General features: G+C 40.2%; 1 protein-coding gene across 2 annotated transcripts in view; it reads left to right on the top strand.

The window, feature by feature from the left end:
• The window catches only part of SUGCT (succinyl-CoA:glutarate-CoA transferase), a 688,910-nt gene that overhangs the window by 273,188 nt on the left and 402,453 nt on the right, over positions 1 to 13,269 (top strand). The gene's annotated exons all lie outside the window — the stretch shown is intronic.

Here is a 13,269-nt window from a genome sequence, read left to right as displayed (position 1 = left end):
GGCTGCTGGGAGAGGTTTCCCTTTCTCTTCTTTGTTCGCACAGCTCCTGGGGTTCAGCTTTGGATTTGGACCCGCCTCTGCATTTTGGTTGCCTGAGGGCGTCTGTTCTTCGCTCAGACAGGATGGAGTTAAAGGAGCAGCTGATTCGGGGAGAGGGAGGAGTACGGTTGCGGGGCGAGCCTGCGGCGTCAGAGGCTGGTGTTGCGTTGCACCAGCCTGAGGTGTCGTGTGTTCTCCCGGGGAAGCTGTCCCTGGATCCCAGGACCCTGGCAGTGGCGGGCTGCACAGGCTCCCTGGAAGGGAGGTGTGGATAGTGACCTGTGCTTGCACACAGGCTTCTTGGTGGCAGCAGCAGCAGCCTGAGCATCACATGCCCATCTCTGGGGTCCACGCTGTTATCTGCAGCTCGCGCCCGTCTCTGGAGCGCATTTAGGCGGCGCTCTGAATCCCCTCTCCTCGCACACCCCGAAACAATGGTCTCTTGCCTCTTCGGCAGCTCCAGACTTTTTCCCGGACTCCCCCCTGGCTAGCTGTGGTGCACTAACCCCCTTCAGGCTGTGTTCACGCCGCCAGCCCCAGTCCTCTCCCCGGGACCTGACCTCTGAAGCCTGAGCCTCAGTTCCCAGCCCCTGCCTGCCCCGGCGGGTGATCAGACGAGCCTCTCGCACTGGTGAGTGCAGGTCGGCACCGATCCTGTGTGCGGGAGTCTCTCCGCTTTGCCCTCTGCACCACTGTTGCTGCACCCTCCTCTGTGGCTCCGAAGCTTCCCCCGAACCCTGCCCACCACCCATCTGCGCCTGCGAAGGGGCTTCTTAGTGTGTGGGAACCTTTCCTCCTTCACAGCTCCCTCCCACTGGTGCGGGTCCCATCCCTATTCTTTTGTCTCTGTTTTTTCTTTTGCCCTACCCAGGTACGTGGGGAGTTTCTTGTCTTTTGGGAGGTCTGAGGTCTTCTGCCAGCGTTCAGTAGGTGTTCTGTAGGAGTTGTTCCACATGTAGATGTACGTTTGATGTATTTGTGGGGAGGAAGGTGATCTCCACATCTTACTCTTCCACCATCTTGAAGCTCCTCTGCCCTGTCACTCTTTTTCATTTTTGTTTTCTTTTTGCTTTTTTGACTGGGTAATTTCCAATGTCTTTTCCTCCAGGTTGTTGATTATTTCTTCTACATGGTCAAGTCTATTTTTGAAACTCTGTTGAATTCTTCAGTTTAGTTATTATATTTTTCAACTCAAGTATTTCCGTGTTTTGTTCTGTTGTTTGATGCTTGCTGTTTCCTTGTTGAACTTCTTCTTTTGTTCCTGCATTGTTTTCTTAATTTTGGTTAGTTGTCTGTCTGTATTTTCTTGTAGATTACTAAACTTCCTTAAGAGGACTGTTCTGAATTCTTTGACAGTTCATATTTCTCCAATTTTTAAGGGTCAGTTATTAGATTTTTTAAAATTTCCTTTGGTGGTGTCATATTTACCTGATTTTTTATGACCTTTGATTCCTTATGCTGGTATCTGTGCATTTGAGTAATCAGGGTTCTCTTCCAGACTTCAAAGTTCTGCTTTGGCAGAGACAGTTCTTCACCAGTTAGCTCAATTTGGTTTTCTGGGTGTGTTGCTGGTAATGTTCTTGGGCAGGTAGGGCCTGATATGATGATCTGTTTTGGGGCAAGGCATCTGTTCCAGTTCTGAGGATGGGGATGGTGGTGTGTTCCACTGGCTAATAAGAGTTCGATAGGACTACTGGCTTGGTTTCCTACCCAAATGAGGCTGTAGGATGGACTCTGCAGTTGTCTGGATTCTCTGGTAAAGCTTACTAGTTGGTTGGGAATGGGTACAATATTCAGTAGTAAATGGGGGTATAAATTAGCTTCCGTGCCCTCGCAGGGCAGCAGGACAGGACCCAGGGACTGTGAATCTTGTTGTTTGAGGACTCAAATCAGGCCAGAGTGTGCACTGAATTCCCTGGTCAGGTGAGACCACCAGTTTTGCTCTGCACATGGGGGAAGCCACGGACTGTGCTTTCTGTTCAAGAACTAATGTACATAGGGCTCTTGAATAGGCTGTGCAGCTTCTCATGTGTTCTGGTTAGGTTCCCTGATTGGACAGGCTGAAGGCTGTAGTCAGTAATGAGCAGGTCTATGAATTAGATTCCCTTCCCAGGTGCAGTGAGCGAGGCAACTCTGAAGCTGGTAAAGCTTTTTTTTTTTTTTTTAAATAAATTTATTTATTTATTTATTTAATTTATTTTGGCCGTGTTGGGTCTTTGTTGCTATGTGCGGTCTCTCTCTAGTTGTGGTGAGCAGGGGCTGCTCTTTGTTTCAGTGCGCAGGCTTCTCATTGCGGTGGCTTCTCTTTTTTTTTTTTTAAAGAAGATGTTGGGGGTAGGAGTTTAATTTATTTTATTTATTTTTCCTGTGTTGGGTCTTTGTTTCTGTGCGAGGGCTTTCTCTAGTTGTGGCAAGCGGGGGCCACTCTTCATCGTGGTGTGCTGGCCTCTCACTACTGCGGCCTCTCTTTTTGTGGAGCACAGGCTCCAGACGCGCAGGCTCAGTAGTTGTGGCTCATGGGCCTAGTTGCTCCGCGGCATGTAGGATCCTCCCAGACCAGGGCTCGAACCCATGTCCCCTGCATTAGCAGGCAGATTCTCAACCACTGCTCCACCAGGGAAGCCCGTGGTGGCTTCTCCTGTTGCGGAGCACAGGCTCTAGGTGCATGGGCTTCAGTAGTTGTGGCACGCGGGCTTCAGTAGTTGTGGCTCGTGGGCTCTAGAGAACAGGCTCAGTAGTTGTGGCCCACGGGCTTAGTTGGCCACGGCATGTGGGATCTTCTCGGCCCAGGGCTCGAACCCATGTCCCCTGCATTGGCAGGTGGATTCTTAACCACTGCACCACCAGGGAAGCCCTAAGCTGGTAAAGCTTTTTGCTATCTTAACTCAAACCTACCCACACCCCAAGTTCCTTGACAGGACAGGATCACTGGCTTTTTCTATAAACTATCAGCTCTATCTCCTCACTCTTGGCTTGAGTGCTGCTGGGCCACAAAGCTTCCAGGAGTTGTCACCATCCCTTCTGGTCAGATGGGGACAGAGGACACTCCACAGCAAGTGGGGCTATATCTCAGCTCCCTTGCCTGGACAGGAAGGGGAGGAATAGCTCTGGGATACCCTCAATTTCCTAAACAGGCTCTCCTCCCTCTGGGAGGAGCTACTCTCAGCTTTAGTTATGAATGAATGCCCCTGCCTGTGCATAACATGGGGATGCTCCACACCGGTTTTGCTCTGGGGGTGATCAGCTCTGCCTGCTGCACAGCTTCCAGGAGTTGTTGCCAGCCCTTCTGGTCAGATGGGGCCAAAGACACTCTCCACAGTGCATGGGGTTGTGTTTCAGATCCTTGCCTGGGCATGGGCAAACTGCTCTGGGGCTATCCAAACTCCTCATTTGAGGATATGAATCAGACAAATCTGCACCCCTTTGAATTTCCTGGTCAGAGCACACCCCTGACTTGGTTCTGCAGATGAGCAAGGCAGCTGGTTGGGATTACTATGTGGGCGCCGCAGGTATGAGCTCAGTCTGCCGAGATCAGTGTGCTGGTTGTTGCAGGCCCCTCCCCCTTCTTCATCACAGTCAGATTCCCAGTGGCTGAGCCCTGAAGATTCCCCTGCAATCCCCGTGGTGTGAGATCGAAGTAGGGACTCCTTCAAAGCAACCAGCAATGCTGGGGTCGGGGTTGGTTGTCTCCCCAGCTCTCTTTCCCACTGAAGGAACCAGAGGCTCAGGAGAGACCTCTCTGTGTGGTGCTGCACTGGCCTGGGAGAGGGGCAGTGTGGTCAGTGTACAGCTGCTTCTCTTATTCTTCTCATGCAGTCTGTCTTGGTTTCTGTGGTACCGGTGAGTGCTTCAGACTCTAGAATTCTCTCATTGGTGGCTTGTTCTTGAATAGTTGTTAGTTCTTCCGGTGAGGGGGAGTGAAGTCCGGAACAATCTATATCACCATCTTAATGACATCACTTCTAAAGTTCATTTTTGGCTCAAGGGTTTCACAAAAAGAGGTGGACTAAAATGTGGCCCATGGGTCACGGTTTTCCAACCCCTGTTTTGAAACAACAGTGATTTATTATTTTTTTATGATTCTGAGGGTTGACTGGGTAGTTCTGCTGGATTTGGAGGAGCCCATTTATGGGATTGTTTTCAGTTAGATGGTCAGCTGGGCTGGAAAGCCCAGGATGGACTCTCTCATTTGACGGGTTGGGGTTGGCTCCTGGCCACAAGGAGTGACTTGGATGCCTTCCTCATCTTTTTCACCTGTCAGGCTAGAGAGGCTTTCCTACACGGTAATCTTTGGACACTGGTTCAAAAGGCAAAGGCAGAAGCGACAGGGCCTCTTGAGGTGTTGGCTCTAGAGCTTGCACAATGTCTCTTCCATCACATTTCGTTACTCAAAATGAGTCATGAGGCCAGCGCAGATTCACACTGAAGACAACTAATTTGCTAATGTGTATTATGAATCTCTTTGGAGAAATGTAGCAAGCAGTGATTTCCAAGCTTATGTGGCCAGAGGAAGTTTCTTGCTCCTCCCTACTCCACGAATCCTAACTCCTGTTAACATGTCAAGGGATCCTAGTGTGCCTTGGAACACAGTTTGGGAAATCAGAGTATCTAATCTAATCTGATTTAGAGAAATATGTACTAAAGTGGTATCAGGTAGAATATAATATTATATTGAAAGATAAATCACGGCATTTAAGTAGAGCTTATCTTGGGTATTAAAGTTATAGAAAACCTAGGACTTGAACTTGCATAGGAGTTCTGACTTTTACTGTTTTATTACACTAGAGTAGAATTATGTAGTTCTTGGACTGGACTACATTATTTTAATACGAGAGCAAAGGGACTATGTATTCGTTACCTAAGACAGATTGGAAAGACTGTGGGATCTTTCCCAAATTTTATCCAGGGTTTGGGAAATACTAAATCCAGAGAGTGGGTTGGAAATTGGGAGAGAGAATAAAGTTGGTCTCTGAATGTATACTACCAAGTATAGCTTGTTTATGACAATGATTCACTAAAAAAAGAAAGTATTAAAAAATAACACTGCATATAAAATTAAAACAGTGATATTTTTAAGAAAAATTTACAACTAAGAGAGTTAAGCTTGTGACCAAATACAAAGTCAGTGTATAGAAAATAGTACTTTCCTATTTAATCCAAAAATTTAATGAAGGAGAGATTCCATACATGGTTAAAAGTAGCAACATCAAATATGAAACACCTAGAGAAACTAGTAAAAAGATATGTATGGGATTTACCTGAAGAAAAACTGTAAAAATTTCTGGACTAGGAAGACTAAATATTGTTAAGATGTCAATTTTTCTTATTATTGATAGTTTACTAAAATTCCAAACACCATTTTAACAGGGTTATTTTTGCAATTTAATAAATTCTAAAGTTTACCTTGAGAATAAATTGACTAAATAAATTATTAAAAACTACTGGAGAGGACAATCCCCACTATATATTAGAACACCTCTAGTGTTAAAACACCATAAATAAATTGAAAAAAAAACCCCAACAAAGTAGGGAAAATATTTCCAACAATAACTAAAGGTAGTGATAGCTATTTTACAAAAAGAAATAGATCAGAAAAAAACCTACAATAAATTAACTTGAAGAAATAATTCGTAAAAGCTGAAATCCTGGTGTCAAATATGAAAAAGTATTTGGTGTTACTAGTAATTAAATATATGCAAGTAAAAATGGCACAAATAGATTTTTCCTCTTTTTAATCATTCAAATATTTAGTAAATATAAACAATGTTGCCTAATGTGTGGTAAGACATACAGGTTCATACTCTGCTGAGGAGAAAGCAATTGGACAATAGGTATATAGAGCTTTAAAGTGTTCATTCTTACTGACTCAGTAATTCTATTTCAAAATATTCATCCATGATGTCCTAGTAAAACACTTTAGAGGAATCAAGATAAATACACTTGCAGAGTTGTACACAATAATGAGATACTGCAAAGCACATAAACATCTAGCATTAGGGAAACAAGTAAATACTTTGGAATATTGTACGTTCACCAAAAATTAAATTTACTGATAATTTTTCATAGGAAGGAAAATGTTTATTGTATAATATTAATTTGAAAAGGCAAAGTTATAAACTATATTAACAATGACAACTAGAAGGCATAACAGCAAAAGAGAAAGCACTGTTGAACAACGCAGATTTGAACTGTGCACGTCCACTTATATGTGGATTTTTTCAATAGTAAATACTGTAGTTCTACATGATCCACGGTTGGTCGAGTCCACAGATGCAGAACTGAGGACATGAAGGAACTGCTTATAGGGAGGGCCCACTCTAGGTTATGCTTGGATTTTCGACTGCGCACAAGGTCAGTGCCCCTAACCTCTGCATTGTTTGAAGATCAGCTGCATAGCTAAATATTAACTGTGGTTGTCTCTGGATAGAATTATAAGTAAGATTTGTTTTCACATCCTTACATTTCTCTGTTTTTCAAATTTTCTAATATGAACATATTAATGATCAATAAATGGATAAAACTAACAAATAACTTGCAGTACACACCCATTTTTAAGAGCGCAAACAACATGATACCAAAAATAGCCACAAAATAAAAAAAAAAAATCTGTGCTCTGACCTACTTGGTAGACATACAAGAGATTTTATTATAAACTTTAGGTCATTAAGGGCCAAGAAGAACACAGACCACAGAGGTCAAAATAAATGTAAGAAGTTTATGCTATTTAGGGAAATATTTCTTGTCAATTAATTTATGTTCTTAATTTCTTTTAGCATGAATATCAAAATCAAAGGTATTTCTGATATTTTTCTAACTTTTATGTTATTGTGGATAAATACCTAAACTTTTATTATAATGTCCTATACTTTTTCACTTGTTTTCAGTTGTAGTTTTCTCCTTTATAAATTCATTGAGAAAGTTGTATATTTTCTTGCTTTGACTTATGGTGAGGGAAAGTGTAAACTTGGTAAGAAGAAAAAGGCCCACGTCTTTTGTTTGCGTGCTACAAAACTTCATTTTTCAGTGGGAAAGAGAATGTTTTGATGAAACACAGTCCACCAATGAATTCTGCCATACGTAGCGGAATCTACTAACAATTTACGCATGCCTTTTGTGGTTGTTTACTGTATTGTTCAATAAAACTTACATACTTATTTTAACTGTAACCATATGAAGCATCTTAAAGCAACATGTACATGCAAAAGCTGTATATTTGAGAAGTGTCAATAATTTTATGATAATTGGTTACCTTAATTTTCTCAGGCAACAATAGCAGTTGAATGTGACATTCAATTATTAAAATACTATTTTCCAGTATAATGAAATAGCTAAAAAGTAAGATCGCATTTAGGATACCTCCTTAAGTAGCCTTTGTTTTTCCCATTTCCAAAGTATTTCTAAGTCTGAATTGTTCATTCTGTAAGATAGCAGCACCCTAGCATTACTGACCTATCAATGGCAGTTTTTACCACCACCTGAAAGTACCCCTGGAATTAGAAGATTAGGACTGTGATCTACAAATGTAGTAACAAATGGTAGCATGATTTAACCAAGGACCAAGAAATGGTTTTCCAGTTTTACCAGCCCAGTTTGATTTACATTTCTAAGTACCAGTAACTTCCTTTGAGCATATCCAAAAAGAAAATGAATTAAGGAATTAAGGACTTCCCCTCTCAGAAATATTCTTGAGAATGAGCCAGTTTTATAATTTGGCACTGGGAGTCCATGGGTGGGCAAAGACCTAAATTTTACTTGAGTTATAATGGTTAAATTCAAAGTTCCTGTCTCATATTCCTCTCCCATTATTATGCCATTTTCCCTTTTCTTTCCTTCTCAGCTGCCTTTGGGTTTGGTTGGTGGCTTACAGGAAGATCATGTCAGCACCTTTTATTTTCCTCCAAGTCATGCTCTAGTGTAGCTCAGAACATAGAACAATCAAAGAATGTATATTTAATGCCAGAGCTGTCTATGGTATGCTTTATAAATTATTTAAATTCTTAAAGTAATTAAATTAAGTAAATACTTACTTAAGTTAGTAGGTTCACTAACCACGTATTCAACCTAAGTGGTATCTTAGGTTGGGTTTTCCCAAAAGCAGACCCTGATCCAGGGACTTGGGTACAAGTAATTTATTAGGGAAATGATCTCAAGAAATACAATCAGCAAGGAGGAAAGTGAGGCAGTGAGAAGCCCACAGATGAAGAAGAGGTGCAAGCATTTGATATGGGAAGCTGTCAGCAGGCTGAAACTGTCTATAGCTGCTGTAGAGCTCATTCATGTTGGTTAAGGGCACATGGAGTGTGCCGTCTACAGCCTCTACAACTATTGGTGTCAGAGGGCCCGAAAGACTGAATAGAATTGTGGTTAAGATAAGTTGAAGCTCCAATTAGACTGTTCATCTTTCAGTACTTGCCCTGGCTTATTAGTTATGAGATATTAGGGAAGGTGTATGACTTTTGTGTTTCATATCTTTTTCATCTGTAAATTGGGGGTAATAATAATCCTTACCTCTAGAATTACTGAGAGAATTAAATGAGTAAATATAGGTAAAGCCCTCAGCAGAGCACCTGGCAAATGGCAAACACTTGATAAGTATTACTTATTGTAGGGATTTCGCTGGGGGCCAGTATAGTGGGGTGGCAGTTAATTTGAGTAACAGAGTTCTGTTGAAGTTTGTGTTCGCTCTTATTTGGCCGCCATGTGGCACGTCGACTTGTATTAAGTAACCACAAAAACGTCCTTTAAAAAAAAATCTTGGCGGCTCCTAAGCCTTGTTTCTCTTTGTGCATTTATTATTTTCGGACTTACATATATTTTTAATTAATTTTGTTTAAAACAAAATTGGCTCCGTTGAAACCAACTTGATAGCTGTCTTAACCAGCTTCTTGTTATTCACAAATCTGACCAACATGACATCATCTGAACCCTCATTTAGCTTCAAGAACAGGAACCACCCTTACTCCCCACGATTGAAACTGAACTTTCTGGGTATATCTTTACTGGTTTCCAATTCACACAATTACGTCATTATACAAACTACATTTTCTCCATCTTATCCATGAAGATATTTTGAATGACCTTGTTAGTAGCTTTGTTGAAATCAAGGAACACTTTGCCCGTTGTATTTCTCTCACATGCCTGTTTAGAACCTAATCAAAAAAGAAAAGGAGATTGGCTTGGTGTGATTTTCCTCTAAGAAAACCATATTGGCTAACTAATACTACTTCCCTTTCTCAGTATTAAAAAAGGTACTTTAAAGTCCTTCATTCAACAAATGTATATTGAACTCCCACTCTGTCAAGCATCATTTTGAGTCCCAGGGTTACTTTTCCAATATTCAACATCTACTGAGCAAAACCCAGTTTCCTCATATTCAAAAACAGGCAATAATCATGCATCCTTGCAAAGTTATTACTGTGATTTAGCGAGGTAATTTATGAAAGCACCTAGCACGTGCCAGAGTGGAGAAGGTGCTCAATATATCCGTGTCCTTTCCCAGGTTCCAAGAGACTAAACCCAAATAACTCATTTATCCATTGCTCGATCAAGCCATCCATCCATTCATCCAGATATGCATATATTCAAGCCACCTTTTATTACTCACCTCATTTATTGAGGTGGTGTAGCATGGGAGGAGGATGGGAAGAGCTTGGGTTTTGGAGCTCATACTATTTACGTTCTAATCCTGGCTCTAACTCTCACTAAAGGTGTGATCTTGGCAAGTCACTTAAACCTGTCTGTGCTTTAGGCTCCTCATCTATCAGATGGGAACAACGATAGTATTTATGGATATAGGGTTGTTGTATTAAATGTGTAATCTATGTTAAGTGCTTAAAATAGTGTCTGGCACATAGTATATGCCATATAAATGTCAACTGTCAAATGTCAGGCTCTGTCCTAGTAAAAGGCTACAACAGGGAACAAGCCAGACTCATTTCCTGTCCTGTAGTACTTACAGAAATCCCCATATGCTCTATGAAGCCATGAGACTGCTTTAATCAAATCTGCTTGCTTTTTTGTTGTTGTTGTTAAGGGTTTGAAAAATCTTGAAAAGAAAGAGAATGTGATGAACATTTAGTTCTATTTATATCTTGCCAAATTGTTTCTGGAGTTTTGTTAATGTATATACACAATTAGATATAATTATATGCACATATAATTGTGAGTTCTGTTTTTGCATTTGCTAAAGTATTTTTGTGTATATTATATAAAGCGTTTAGTGTATATTGGCTATATATTTACTTTAAGTTGCTTGTATACTAATCTGTTGTATAAATATTCTGCAGCATACGAAGGTATTTTGCTATTTTCTAGGCATTTAGGGTTTATAAAATGTTTTTGCTGCTATTGAAGTCTTTGATTTGGTTATTAGTGTACAAATGGAGTCATTCAAACTGAATGAACAGATTTATAGTTCTTATTACTTCTTAACCAATTGTTTTCAAGAAAATTTGAGTTAATTTGTAACAACTCAGCAATATGTAACCATTAATTTTTGCCATTTCTTACAGTATCTAATGATACCTCAAATATTTTAGCTTGTATTTCTTAAATTATAAGTGGGATTGAGCTTGTCTTCTTGTTTTGACTTATTTTCATCTTTTCCCTTTGAATGAAATATTTCTTCTGTTGATGTGTGAGCTATGGGTTGGTTAAATTATATAAGAGAGGACTTTTTAGAAGGGCATGGCTGTTGTTTTAAAATACTGAAGCACTGTTATGGGGAAGAACATGAGGCTCCTCAGGACTCAGCAAGGATCAATAGTAGGAAGTTTCCAGGGGCAGATTCTAGGATGAATGTGAACATTTGCTCTAACATTTACAGCACTGGTTCTTACCTGGAAGGGATCTTAGAATCTCTAACAGGGCAAGGAGACTAGTGTGAGTGGAATTAGGGAAAATGAGAAAGCGCAGAAAGATTGGGAAGCTGGAATTCTTATTAAGAGATTCCCAAATATGAGGTGAGTTGCTTCTGAAAGTGCTGTCTTCCCTGGCTGAGAACCTCCTGTACTGTATGCCTGCCAAAGCAGGTTGGATGACCACTCTTCTGGGTTTCAAGGATTGGAGGAAATTGCCAGAAAAATTCATTCCGCCTCTGGGATCCTTTGAAATCAGAAATAGCATTGTATAGCCTGTAACTTTTTCTTTATGCCATTTTCATGTTAGTGTATTATGTACAGTAACAAAATAATGTTCTTTTTTGTAAGGCTATTCATGAAGACACCAGATGAGAAAATGGGTAGATTTGTGAAGCAGTAGATTTTCATACTTCATTTGAAAATTTCCTTTGTTTAATATATTTAAATTAAATTCAGTGGAGACATATTAAAAACAGGAAAATGAAGGAGAAGTTGCAGGCTTGCATTTAATGGTGTGTTGCTTTCTATTACCATATACTTGGAGTTAGATTATGTATGATATGATGCTGATGGTCTAAATGTGCATTTTAAGTGGCTTTTGGGAACTAGAAGAGGTGGACTTCATAAATCACTTGGGTGATACGTTTTAATCCAGTGCAAGACTGCAAGGAAGTAATGAAAAGATGCGTGTTGGTCAGGAGATAAGAGGTTAAACTTGGCCCAGGAAAAGGAATACAAATTGAATTATAAATGATTGTTTTTTGAGCTCAAAATGGTACCTTATTAGTGTCTGTAAGGAAGCCTGTCCAATTTTCTTAAAATAATAGCCTTGAACTTCTGGGAAGATGGTGGTGGCTGTGGTAGATAGTTTTTGGATCTTCCCAAATCTCTCCTTAAAAATAGAGCTACATTTTAGTGAACAAAATGAGAAAAACATGGAAAACAAAAAATGACAAGGAATCCTCTTGAATTCCAAAGTATAAGTGAGTGGGAACAAACCATCAAAAGCCATGCGATCTGAACAATATCAGCATTTGTAAGAGAAAAAATAGAGGTGTCCAAAATCATCTACAGATATTCTTTGGAAAGCACAGGGCAATTCTGAGAATAGCAACTAAAACTAGGCGGTGAGTGCAGGGGGTCTTTGGGAACATCTGAAGAGACTGGGGCAGGATAGCCTCTATGAATTCTTGAAAACCACCCTCCAGGAGAGGGCTTCACATTGAGAAACTGCAGGGAGTGAAGTAAAAATTGCAGCAGGGTATGGATAAGAGAGATAAGATACAGATAAAAGTGACAGAGGCGAATAGAGCCAGGAAATTTGTAAAAGTAAGCCTACCATATATTTCTTTAACACTACACACACACACACCACACCACCACACACACACACACACACGAACACACACAAACCTAAGAAAGATTTCTATGAAGTTAGCAAGGCTATTTGAGCCAAGCCTTCTTCTAAAAGTTCAGGAAAACTAATTTTACATACAAAAGAAAAAGCAAGAGAAAAGTGCTGAGATCAAATCGTACACAAAGTTATTATAAGAATTTAAAAAGGGAATAAACAGAATAATATTTCTATAGGTAATGAAAACATGCCATAAAGACATGCCTATAAAATAGATAAAAATGAACAAAAAAATTAAAAATGATATAGGACATTAAAAAAACAAACTTGACTAAGAATTAGAAAGACACAGAAATTAAGCAAAAGAACTCAGGAAAATATTAAGACACAAAAGGAGAAAAAAATCAAGATTAAATTAGAAGGCACACAAGAGTGAATCGACAAGAGATAATTCTTCAGGAAAATAGAGAGTGAAAATAAAGACAATTAAAAAATTAGAAGGTAGTGGAAAAATATATTTCAAACAAGAATTGGAGGAAAAGTGTCAAATGTTGAAGAGAGTGACAAAAATCTACCACATGAATAATAGGAGTTTCAGAGGAACAAAACCAAAGCAGGGAACAGAACAAATGCTAGAAACACTAGGATGTCTATAATTACTGGAAGCATCAGCTAATATACATAATGTTATAAGAGACATTTTCAATATATAAAACCATAATAATATTATCTATGTTTCCACACTTTTAAGATAGTCACTAAAATTTGAGGAAACTTCATGGAATTAAAAAAGTAAAGGATTGGGCTTCCCTGGTGGTGCAGTGTTTGAGAGTCCGCCTGCCGATGCAGGGGACATGGGTTTGTGCCCCGGTCCGGGAAGATCCCACATGCCGCCGAGTGGCTGGGCCTGTGAGCCATGGCCGCTGAGCCTGTGCGTCCGGAGCCTGTGCTCCGCAACGGGAGAGGCCACAACAGTGAGAGGCCCGCGTGCCGCAAAAAAAAAAAAAAAAAAAAAAA

This window comes from Monodon monoceros, unplaced genomic scaffold (genome assembly GCF_005190385.1).
Source record: "Monodon monoceros isolate NGI ecotype Baffin Bay Population unplaced genomic scaffold, NGI_Narwhal_1 Super_Scaffold_2, whole genome shotgun sequence".
NCBI lineage: Eukaryota > Metazoa > Chordata > Mammalia > Artiodactyla > Monodontidae > Monodon > Monodon monoceros.
Note: the sequence above shows the minus strand (reverse complement) of the source record. Positions and strands in the feature narration are given on the sequence as shown.